The sequence below is a fragment of the Pecten maximus genome, chromosome 12 (genome assembly GCF_902652985.1).
Source record: "Pecten maximus chromosome 12, xPecMax1.1, whole genome shotgun sequence".
Classification (NCBI taxonomy): Eukaryota; Metazoa; Mollusca; class Bivalvia; order Pectinida; family Pectinidae; genus Pecten; species Pecten maximus.
The window spans coordinates 10,225,034-10,235,039 of record NC_047026.1 but is presented as its reverse complement, the minus strand read 5'-3'; positions in this window follow the sequence as shown (position 1 = coordinate 10,235,039).

Genomic DNA, 10,006 nt, shown 5'->3' with positions numbered 1-10,006 from the left:
GAAATCATTCATCGCCGTTTTGCGAGATTCTTAATGATGTTAGAGTATACAAAAACATTAATTTTGTAAGAATGTGTTTTATGATTGCTGTATTAAAACATTTGACCCTTTTGTGTGAAAGTGTAAGAGATGCTTCAGAGTACCTATGTAATCCGAACGTAGATACTTGTATCTTGTTCTGAGTTACAACATGATAACTGAGATAAGTCACTCTTCTACTCAAATGTATATAGTGAATAACTGGCTTCGTTAGCTCAATAATAAATACCTGTATAAAGTATTCCGGGAATTTTTCATTGTATTAAAACTAGGTGTTGAAATATTACAGAAACCAGTTTCCTACAGTTTACCTGGTTAAAGTACATGTAGTACGACAATTACTGCAGCAATAGTGATTGTTTGAGACGTTCATTTTCAATGATGAACAGCTAAGGAAATTCATGTTAGCTTAGAATGCTACTAGACATCCTAACTATGATCACATGGAAACATGTGCACGGAAGATGCGATCATCGACATGTAGGAATCGATGTAGAGTACTATATTTTTCTTCGTCTATCTAACGGGCTTTACGAATTTAAACATGTACAAGAGCCCACGGGCATTTTTGGTCATCTGACTACAACACGCTATGTCCAAATGCATCATCTGAATATTTGCACGGGACCGAAATCAACACTAACGCTTTGTCGACTTTCTTCTTTACCATCCCAATTGATGTTAAGTTCAATGGTATTACTGGACCTAGAAAAGAAATTTTAAAAAGAATATGTTTTTTTCAAGATGTGGTAATGGCGGCCATCATGAATTTCTTCAGGACTATCTCAGCGAGAGAAGATGGTAACATACCTCGTGACAGACTGGAGATAACGAGAGAGGACGCAATGGTTAAATATGTTAAAAGCGTTTATGATATCGAAATTGGAGGCAGCGATTAAGGTGTTTTTTGTAAATAGATGTAATGTATTACAATGTAACACACCCTACAATAAGGGTCTGTTTTTTAGAGAGCCCAAACATATGCATTATTGTAGTTATGGATAAATGCCTTTTCTCTATAATCGTAAGATGATACGTTTACAATACCACGTGCTTGTGCCTTACAGCTTATATCATGTACGATACAATGTCACAACAGTTGTTAGTCAATTAGTCGTCTCGCAAGCCTGCATGCATGTTAGTCTAAAGAATTCCCACCTCTCATGGAAACATTGAAAGAATGCTCTTACTTTTCGGTTCCGTATCCATATTGAGGACGTTTACTTTGTTGGTCAAGGTTAAAAATTCGATACGAGGACAGAATAAAAAAAAAAATCTAAATTTAGCGAAGGATGTGTTGTTTGCGTTCCCATCCTATGTCAACAGCTCAAAACAATTCTTCAATTCGTCTTCATATAAAAGCAACAACTGATATCAGGATTTTTCTCCTCTAACAGCCGTGCCAAGGGAACAGATTTATATCAGGTTTATATTTTCCAATATTAATGTTGGCTTTGGTATCAGACTTCGTCCTTTGAATACTTTATTTGACATTACGCTACGTATCTGTTTTTTAAAAGCATTGAATCAGTTTACATGTACAACTGGTGGACGTTTGACGGCAATTTAGATACTGGCGACTATTTCCGTCCTATCGGGATGGCCAAGCCTATTAGTAGTATGATAACACTGGCTTCCACCGTGCATTGCAGGAATCGATGACTATTTGCTTGGTGGAATGTACTTGAATCCTGAATCCCAAGGGTTGGGGAAGACGATAAGGCTTCGAGGTCAGCATGTGATCAGGAACTATCAAGAGTTTATCAACAGAGGCATTAGTGTCAAATCAATACGATCTAGGAGTAAAAACAATTATTTTGTTTGTCTTTCGCAAGACCAAACGCTGTGCTCGTTATTCTATAATCAAATGTCACTGAGGTTTTACATAAGGTAGTTTTTGATGCATTTCTTTATTTCCGTTACTAAAAATGGATTCTGATATACATTTAGATATAAATTTGTTTCTTCGTCAAAATAATGACAACCGTGTGATAATGTTTTAGTATTAAAACTATCATAGGAAATATACACATGCGCACTCACCATGCGCATGCATGTCACACGCACGGGGAGCCGTCCTTAAATGACCTTAGCTGTTGATTGGATGCTATACAATAATAAATAAAACCAAATAATAGGGTTAATGAGATGGCTTATGAGTTTTGGTATTGACTTGTTAAATATCGGACATGCAAGGAGATATTTTTATGATTTTTCATCTCCAAAGTTACAAGGAGATGTTTGCAAATATCTTATCATGAAATAGATCAGAGCTAAGGTTGCTGACTAAATGTCTAAGCTAGCACAAAATGATATTTTTAGTTCACCAACCATCGTTTACAAAGGTATTTGTTTTATCAGCAGCAATACAACCTGCAATTACCACACAAGGTCTATATATAGGCTGTTATGAGAGCTTCCTCTGTGTAGTCCCGTTATAATCCAAACACCTTCTATAAGAATATTCTATAGTAGCTGTTTAGGTTTCTCAGAGTAATTATCCCTTAACACATCCGCATATTCCAAGAAAGGTAAAATATAGGTTTTATACTTTTTAAAAGAGTTTTTCTTGAATTCTTTTATTTCAAATGATTTTAATATAGTGATATACATATGTAATTACTATAATGAATCCATTACACGTCATGTAATGATGTTAATCTAAATGTTTATGAGTAGAGGGAGATTGAACATCACTGTTATTATAGTATATATCGGTGTGTATGATGTTTCATTTCTTTGTAAAGGTCAAATTTCATATCCCATTTCTTACCCTAAGTACATAAATTTGACAGGTTTTCTACAAGTTTATTGGCCAAAACAACTTGACCCTCCCTGCAGAATTGGGGTGGTTTCTCCTTTGTATTTTGATCAGGAGACATTCGCGAGCTCTATAATAAGGCCTGCTATATCCCAAACAATTGTGATCTTAAATCTTTTTTCCTCACAAATTTCTTCTTTGTTTACTACTCTATGTATCTCACTGACACCCGTCGTCATATGACCCTGACTGTTAGTGTCTCCTTGACACACGTCCTCATATGACCCAGGTGTTGATGTTTCATTGATGTTTGTCTTCATGTGACCATGCCAGTTGGTGTCTCATCGACACAACCCTCATATAACCCTGGCTGTTGGTGTCTCCTTGACACAAACCCTTATGTTACCCCGTCTGTTGATGTCTCCTTGACACAACCCTTATATTACCCCGTCTGTTGGTGTCTCCTTGACACATCCCTTATATTACCCCGTCTGTTGGTGTCTCCTTGACACATCCCTTATATTACCCCGTCTGTTCGTGTCTCCTTGACACAACCCTTATATTACCCCGTCTGTTTATGTGACCTTGACCCAACCCTTATATTACCCCGTCTGTTGGTGTCTCCTTGACACAACCCTTATATTACCTCGTCTGTTGGTGTCTCCTTGACACAAACCCTTATAAGCCCCGTCTGTTGGTGTCTCCTTGACACAACCCTTATATTACCCCGTCTGTTGGTGTGACCTTGACACAACCCTTATATTACCCCGTCTGTTGGTGTCTCCTTGACACAACCCTTATATTACCCCGTCTGTTGGTGTCTCCTTGACACAACCCTTATATTACCCGTCTGTTGATGTCTCCTTGACACAACCCTTATATTACCCCGTCCGTTAGTGTGACCTTGACACAACCCTTATATTACCCCGTCTGTTGGTGTCTCCTTGACACAAACCCTTATATTACCCCGTCTGTTGATGTGACCTTGACACAACCCTTTTATTACCCCTTCTGTTGATGTCTCCTTGACACAACCCTTATATTACCCCGTCTGTTGGTGTCTCCTTGACACAAACCCTTATATTACCCCGTCTGTTGATGTCTCCTTGACACAACCCTTATATTACCCCGTCTGTTGGTGTCTCCTTGACACAACCCTTATATTACCCCGTCTGTTGGTGTCTCCTTGACACAACCCTTATATTACCTCGTCTGTTGGTGCCTCCTTGACACAACCCTTATATTACCCCGTCTGTTGGTGTCTCCTTGACACAACCCTTATATTACCCCGTCTGTTGATGTCTCTATGACACAACCCTTATATTACCTCGTCTGTTGATGTCTCCTTGACACAACCCTTATATTACCCCGTCTGTTGGTGTCTCCTTGACACAACCCTTATATTACCTCGTCTGCTGATGTCTCCTTGACACATCCCTTATATTACCCCGTCTGTTGGTGTCTCCTTGACACAACCCTTACATTACCTCGTCTGTTGGTGCCTCCTTGACACAACCCTTATATTACCCCGTCTGTTGGTGTCTCCTTGACACAGCCCTTATATTACCCCGTCTGTTGATGTCTCTATGACACAACCCTTATATTACCTCGTCTGTTGATGTCTCCTTGACACAACCCTTATATTACCCCGTCTGTTGGTGTCTCCTTGACACAACCCTTATATTACCTCGTCTGCTGATGTCTCCTTGACACATCCCTTATATTACCCCGTCTGTTGGTGTCTCCTTGACACAACCCTTATATTACCCCGTCTGTTGGTGTCTCCTTGACACAACCCTTATATTACCCCGTCTGTTGGTGTCTCCTTGACACAACCCTTATATTACCCCGTCTGTTGGTGTATCCTTGACACAACCCTTATATTACCTCGTCTGTTGGTGTCTCCTTGACACAACCCTTATATTACCCCGTCTGTTGATGTCTCTTTGACACAACCCTTATATTACCCCGTCTGTTGGTGTCGCCTTGACACAACCCTTATATTACCCCGTCTGTTGGTGTCTCCTTGACACAACTCTTATATTACCCCGTCTGTTGGTATCTCCTTGACACAACCCTTATATTACCCCGTCTGTTGGTGTCTCCTTGACACAACCCTTATATTACCCCGTCTGTTGGTGCCTCCTTGACAAAACCCATATGTTACTCCGTCTGTTGATGTCTCCTTGACACAACCCTTATATTACCCCGTCTGTTGATGTGACCTTGACACAACCCTTTTATTACCTCGTCTGTTTGTGTGACCTTGACACAACCCTTATATTACCCCGTCTGTTGGTATCTCCTTGACACAAACCCTTATATTACCACGTCTGTTGGTGTCGCCTTGACACAACCCTTATAAACCCCGTCTGTTGGTGTGACCTTGACACAACCCTTATATTACCCCGTCTGTTGGTGTGACCTTGACACAACCCTTATATTACCCCGTCTGTTGGTATCTCCTTGACACAAACCCTTATATTACTCCGTCTGTTGATGTCTCCTTGACACAACCCTTATATTACCCCGTCTGTTGATGTGACCTTGACACAACCCTTATATTACCCCGTCTGTTGATGTGACCTTGACACAACCCTTATATTACCCCGTCTGTTGGTGTCGCCTTGACACAACCCTTATATTACCCCGTCTGTTGGTTTCTCCTTGACACAACCCTTATATTACCCCGTCTGTCGATGTCTCCTTGACACAGCCCTTATATTACCTCGTCTGTTGGTGTGACTTTGACACAACCCTTATATTACCCCGTCTGTTGGTGTGACCTTGACAAAACCCATATGTTACTCCGTCTGTTGATGTCTCCTTGACACAGCCCTTATATTACCCCGTCTGTTGATGTGACCTTGACACAACCCTTTTATTACCCCTTCTGTTGGTGTGACCTTGACACAGCCCTTATATTATCCTGGCTGTTGCGAGGACGTTAAACCCCTACAAAACAAACAAACAAACTAATAACAATTTTTGATCATAATTTCACTAAACGAGTTATCATCTCAACAATCTTAACAGTTTTAAGTCAATAGAAATATTATCAGCAATATCGTTAAATGCAAAAGAAATCGTCTTAAACCGTTCGCGTAGGTACTCCAGGGTTTACAGATTTAAAAGTGTAGAATATGCTCTGCGATAAAACACGTTAATTTCGATCAGATAAATAATTTGTAAACCACCTCAAAACAAATTCCTTTGATGACATAAGATTCTGATTGATATAACAACACATTTTGCCACACTCCATCAAAGGCGTTGCTGATATCATAGAAAATAGATCGAACTCTTTTCGTTTGTCCAGGGAATCCATATTATTATTGTTTGTGGAAAGAGGCTGTTTCAAAATAGATTCCCCAGGGATAAAACCTGACCGATGTTTAGAGATAAATTCACGCAAGCAGTGACACGGATATTCATAATGACTTTTATTATGATTTACTAAAGCCGGGTATAACAGAAATAGGACGATAGCTTGATACAGCGTTCGCATCTCCCTTGTATTTGCATACGGCATTGGTGTTTTAAGCTTTCTAAAGATAAAAAATAGGGTTAGTTGCCATAGTGTGTGTTACGAAAAAGGTTAGAGGAAGTGAGAGAGAAGGTGTCAGTAATTTTATAAATTTGAGGGTAATTCCTAGATGAGGGAGTTGCTGAAGGTTCATATAACTACATTATTATCACCAGTTATAATGACAACAATAACATTTTCTGAAACATATCATCTAATTGTCTCCAGTATTCAACAGTCTGTACATGCAACCTAGATCTTACTGAAGGTTACCAACTGTAACTTCTAACCAAGTAATTCATATATATCATTACATTCCAGATCTCATCCACGTTTACTGATTACTGAATATATTGCATATATAGCAATTTGCCTCTACATCCTATCTGTATCTGTCTATCCCTTTGATAGAAATCACGAGAAAAAAACGGTTTGAAGTTAGGTCATTTCCTCGAAATAATTAGTTAAGATATGTTTCTTCTTTTCAGTTTCAGAGAGTTCATAGTCTATTATAGGTCGCACACTATCATTTTGGGTTTTGATAACTTAAGAACAAAGATCGAGTATGGTATAAGATATACATGGACGGAACGGACTGTTTTGACACGCTTTACGTCAGAAAAACGCCCTAAACCATCAGTGGAACAATGGAATGTAACAAAAGAACTGACTATAAAATTACTGTATTTTCTGTTCCCACTATCTACTGGTATTTACAAGCACCATAATAGATAATATAAAAAGGATATCCACATAGAGCAGTAATTGGGTAAGTATATACAAATATCTATTTTCCATTTTCGCTCTATGACATGGAAATGGAGTTTATCATATTCATAAGCATTTGATCCAAAGTAATGCAGGCAACAAACGAAATAACAAAAGCCTATACACGCATTGAGTCACAGAGCTGATCAAAGCATGACCAAATTTAAAATGTCAACAACAAAAAAGATGAAAAAGGCAGATTTAACTGCAGAGGTATCTCGGATCGAAAGGAACACCAACGGAAGGAACTGAGGAATGATTAAACCAAAAGGGTTTGAAGAGTTCGAAACCTACGTGGGGCATTTGCCTTGTACTGACCGTAGGCCGGTGGTTTTTCTCCGGGTACTCCGGCTTTCCTCCACCCCAACACCTGGCACGTCCTTAAATGACCCTGGCTGTTAATAGGACGTTAATCAAAACTTAACCAAAAACGAACTGGACAAACACCCATACGTATTCATAAAAGTTACAATAACAAAACAAAACATGTGGAACATTTGGAAGCTACAACTGTAACTTTCTCTCCTTCAGGCAGTGATGATAGTACAGTTAGACTGTGGATTAAGTCAGCGTTAATTACGCTTTCGCATGTATATATACCGTGTATATTGCCATCCAGATGATTTCGATTCAGTTGGTTCAAACCTTCAGCCTGTCCAGTGACCAATACCAGAATCAATGCGGCCAACAACAGGTGGGTGTTATCGGGCGGAATGACCACTTGTCTGTGTTTAAGTGGGTACTATTGGTGATTGGGTTTGAACGTTTTGATGACATGTTGACCGTTATCTACGTCAGCAGCGAAGCAAGCTCAATACCAATATAAGGCGTATTTACCCGCCACCATCCTGAAACATGTACAGAATCAGTAACTTATCCCAACGATAAGATAAACGGATGTCTTCACATACAAGCACACACAAAGCCAACAGGTAAATTGATTGGATGTGGCAGACGTAGTGGAGGCAAGAACAAGAGTACCGGGATTGGTACAAAGGTCGCTTCACATTGAGATCACTACACCTCACACTGTATATCACTATATATCACACTAGGATTCACACTGTATATTATATATCTCACACTAGGCTTTACACTGTATATCACTATATCTCACACTAGAATTAGTGGGTGAGTTTACACTCGGTACAAAGGTCGTTTCACATTGTACAGTGTATATCATTATACTTCACACTAGAATAGTGGACGAGTTCACTATCGGTACAAAGGTCGCTTCACATTGTATATCACTATACATCATACTAGAATTAGGGGGCGAGTTCACTATCGGTACAAAGGTCGCATCACATTTTATATCACTAAACCTAACAATAAAAAATTGAAGAGGGGATGGGTGAAGTTTATCATCGGTAAAAAGCTTGCCTCGTAATGTATATCACTATACCTCACACTAGAATTAGAGACGAGTTCATATCGGTACAAAAGTTGCTTCGCATTGTATATCATCCTACACCACGCTAGAATTAGGGGGCAAGTTTACAATCGATAGATAAGTGGCTTAACATTGTATATTACTACATACCTACCACTAGAAATTTGGGCGGCGGGGCGTGGACGGGGGAGGAGGGAAGGGGGTAGCACCTACTTCAATAATTTGTATTGCAATAATTTAACATAATTTGATATATTTAAAGGTAAAATACGCATAGTATCAATTATGTAATGTTTTTATTAGAGTGAGCATTGAAACTACGATTATTATGAAAATAATCACTAACCCCCAAACCGAATATTAGTACCCTAGTACAATTGTCATAAAGTGGTTTACTGATGCATTTCAACACTTAAGCAAACACTTAACATATCGAAACAAGGGTAAAATAGAGACCTGCGACTAGACGAACACAAAAAACTAAGGAACAATTTAGACGGGTATCTAGGGAGCATCAACAGCTATGGTAAAATGAGTTCAAGTGTCAAGGGGATAAAAACAGCAAGAATCATATGATGTCGGGTGTCGAGTGGACATCCACAATTAGGATAAAATGGGGACGGATGTCTAAAGGACATCAACAATTAGGTTAAAATGAGGACGGATGTCTAGGGGACACCAAGAGATGGGACAAAAAGGGGACGGATATCTAGGGAACACATACAGTTGATTAAATGAGGACAAATATCTAGGCGACACAAACAGTTAGAGTTAAACGGGGACAGGTGTCTAGATGACAACGACATCTAGAATAAATTGCGGACAGCTGTCTAGAGGACACCAACAGTTGGAATAAAATGAGAACGGATCTCTAGGGGACACTAACAGAGACAAAGGCATGGAATATTAATCGAAGATTTATCTGAAAGAGAAACAGAGAATGCTTAAGGGACGACTGAATTACCAACGCATCTAGCCTCCACATATATTATGACAGATTTGTCCTGAGTTGATAAACGTGCTTAATATTACATAACACTGTGTTATACAGAAGGCCGTAGGGAAATCATCTTAGAGAAGATTCAGCCAACTCCCACAATATCCTCTAACTAGATTTTCTGTCGTTTCCAGTCGCAATCTACTGATTTACTCTGCCCGCAGCCGCTTTGGCTTTCGAATCATAGCTTTAAAATGTTTAGGACCCAACACCAAAATTTATGCGTATAAACCACATAGAGAAAAAGTACATAAGAGATTTATGTGTTTTGTTTTTTTCCCGCTATTTTCCATTTCATTCTCTCATGACATTAGCCTTCTTACACTGACACTGTATTAAATTAATGTTTGTAACAGAAAGACGAACGTTTTCGAGCAGTCGATGAAACACGCATATACATGTATAGGGTAATGCAAAACAAGAATGCTCAGAACAGCAAACTATCTTAGAAATGTACCGGTGAACCGGTCCGAGAGTTTTTAAAGGCATCTGGTATATGTGACAAAACCTGGACCTGGAGAC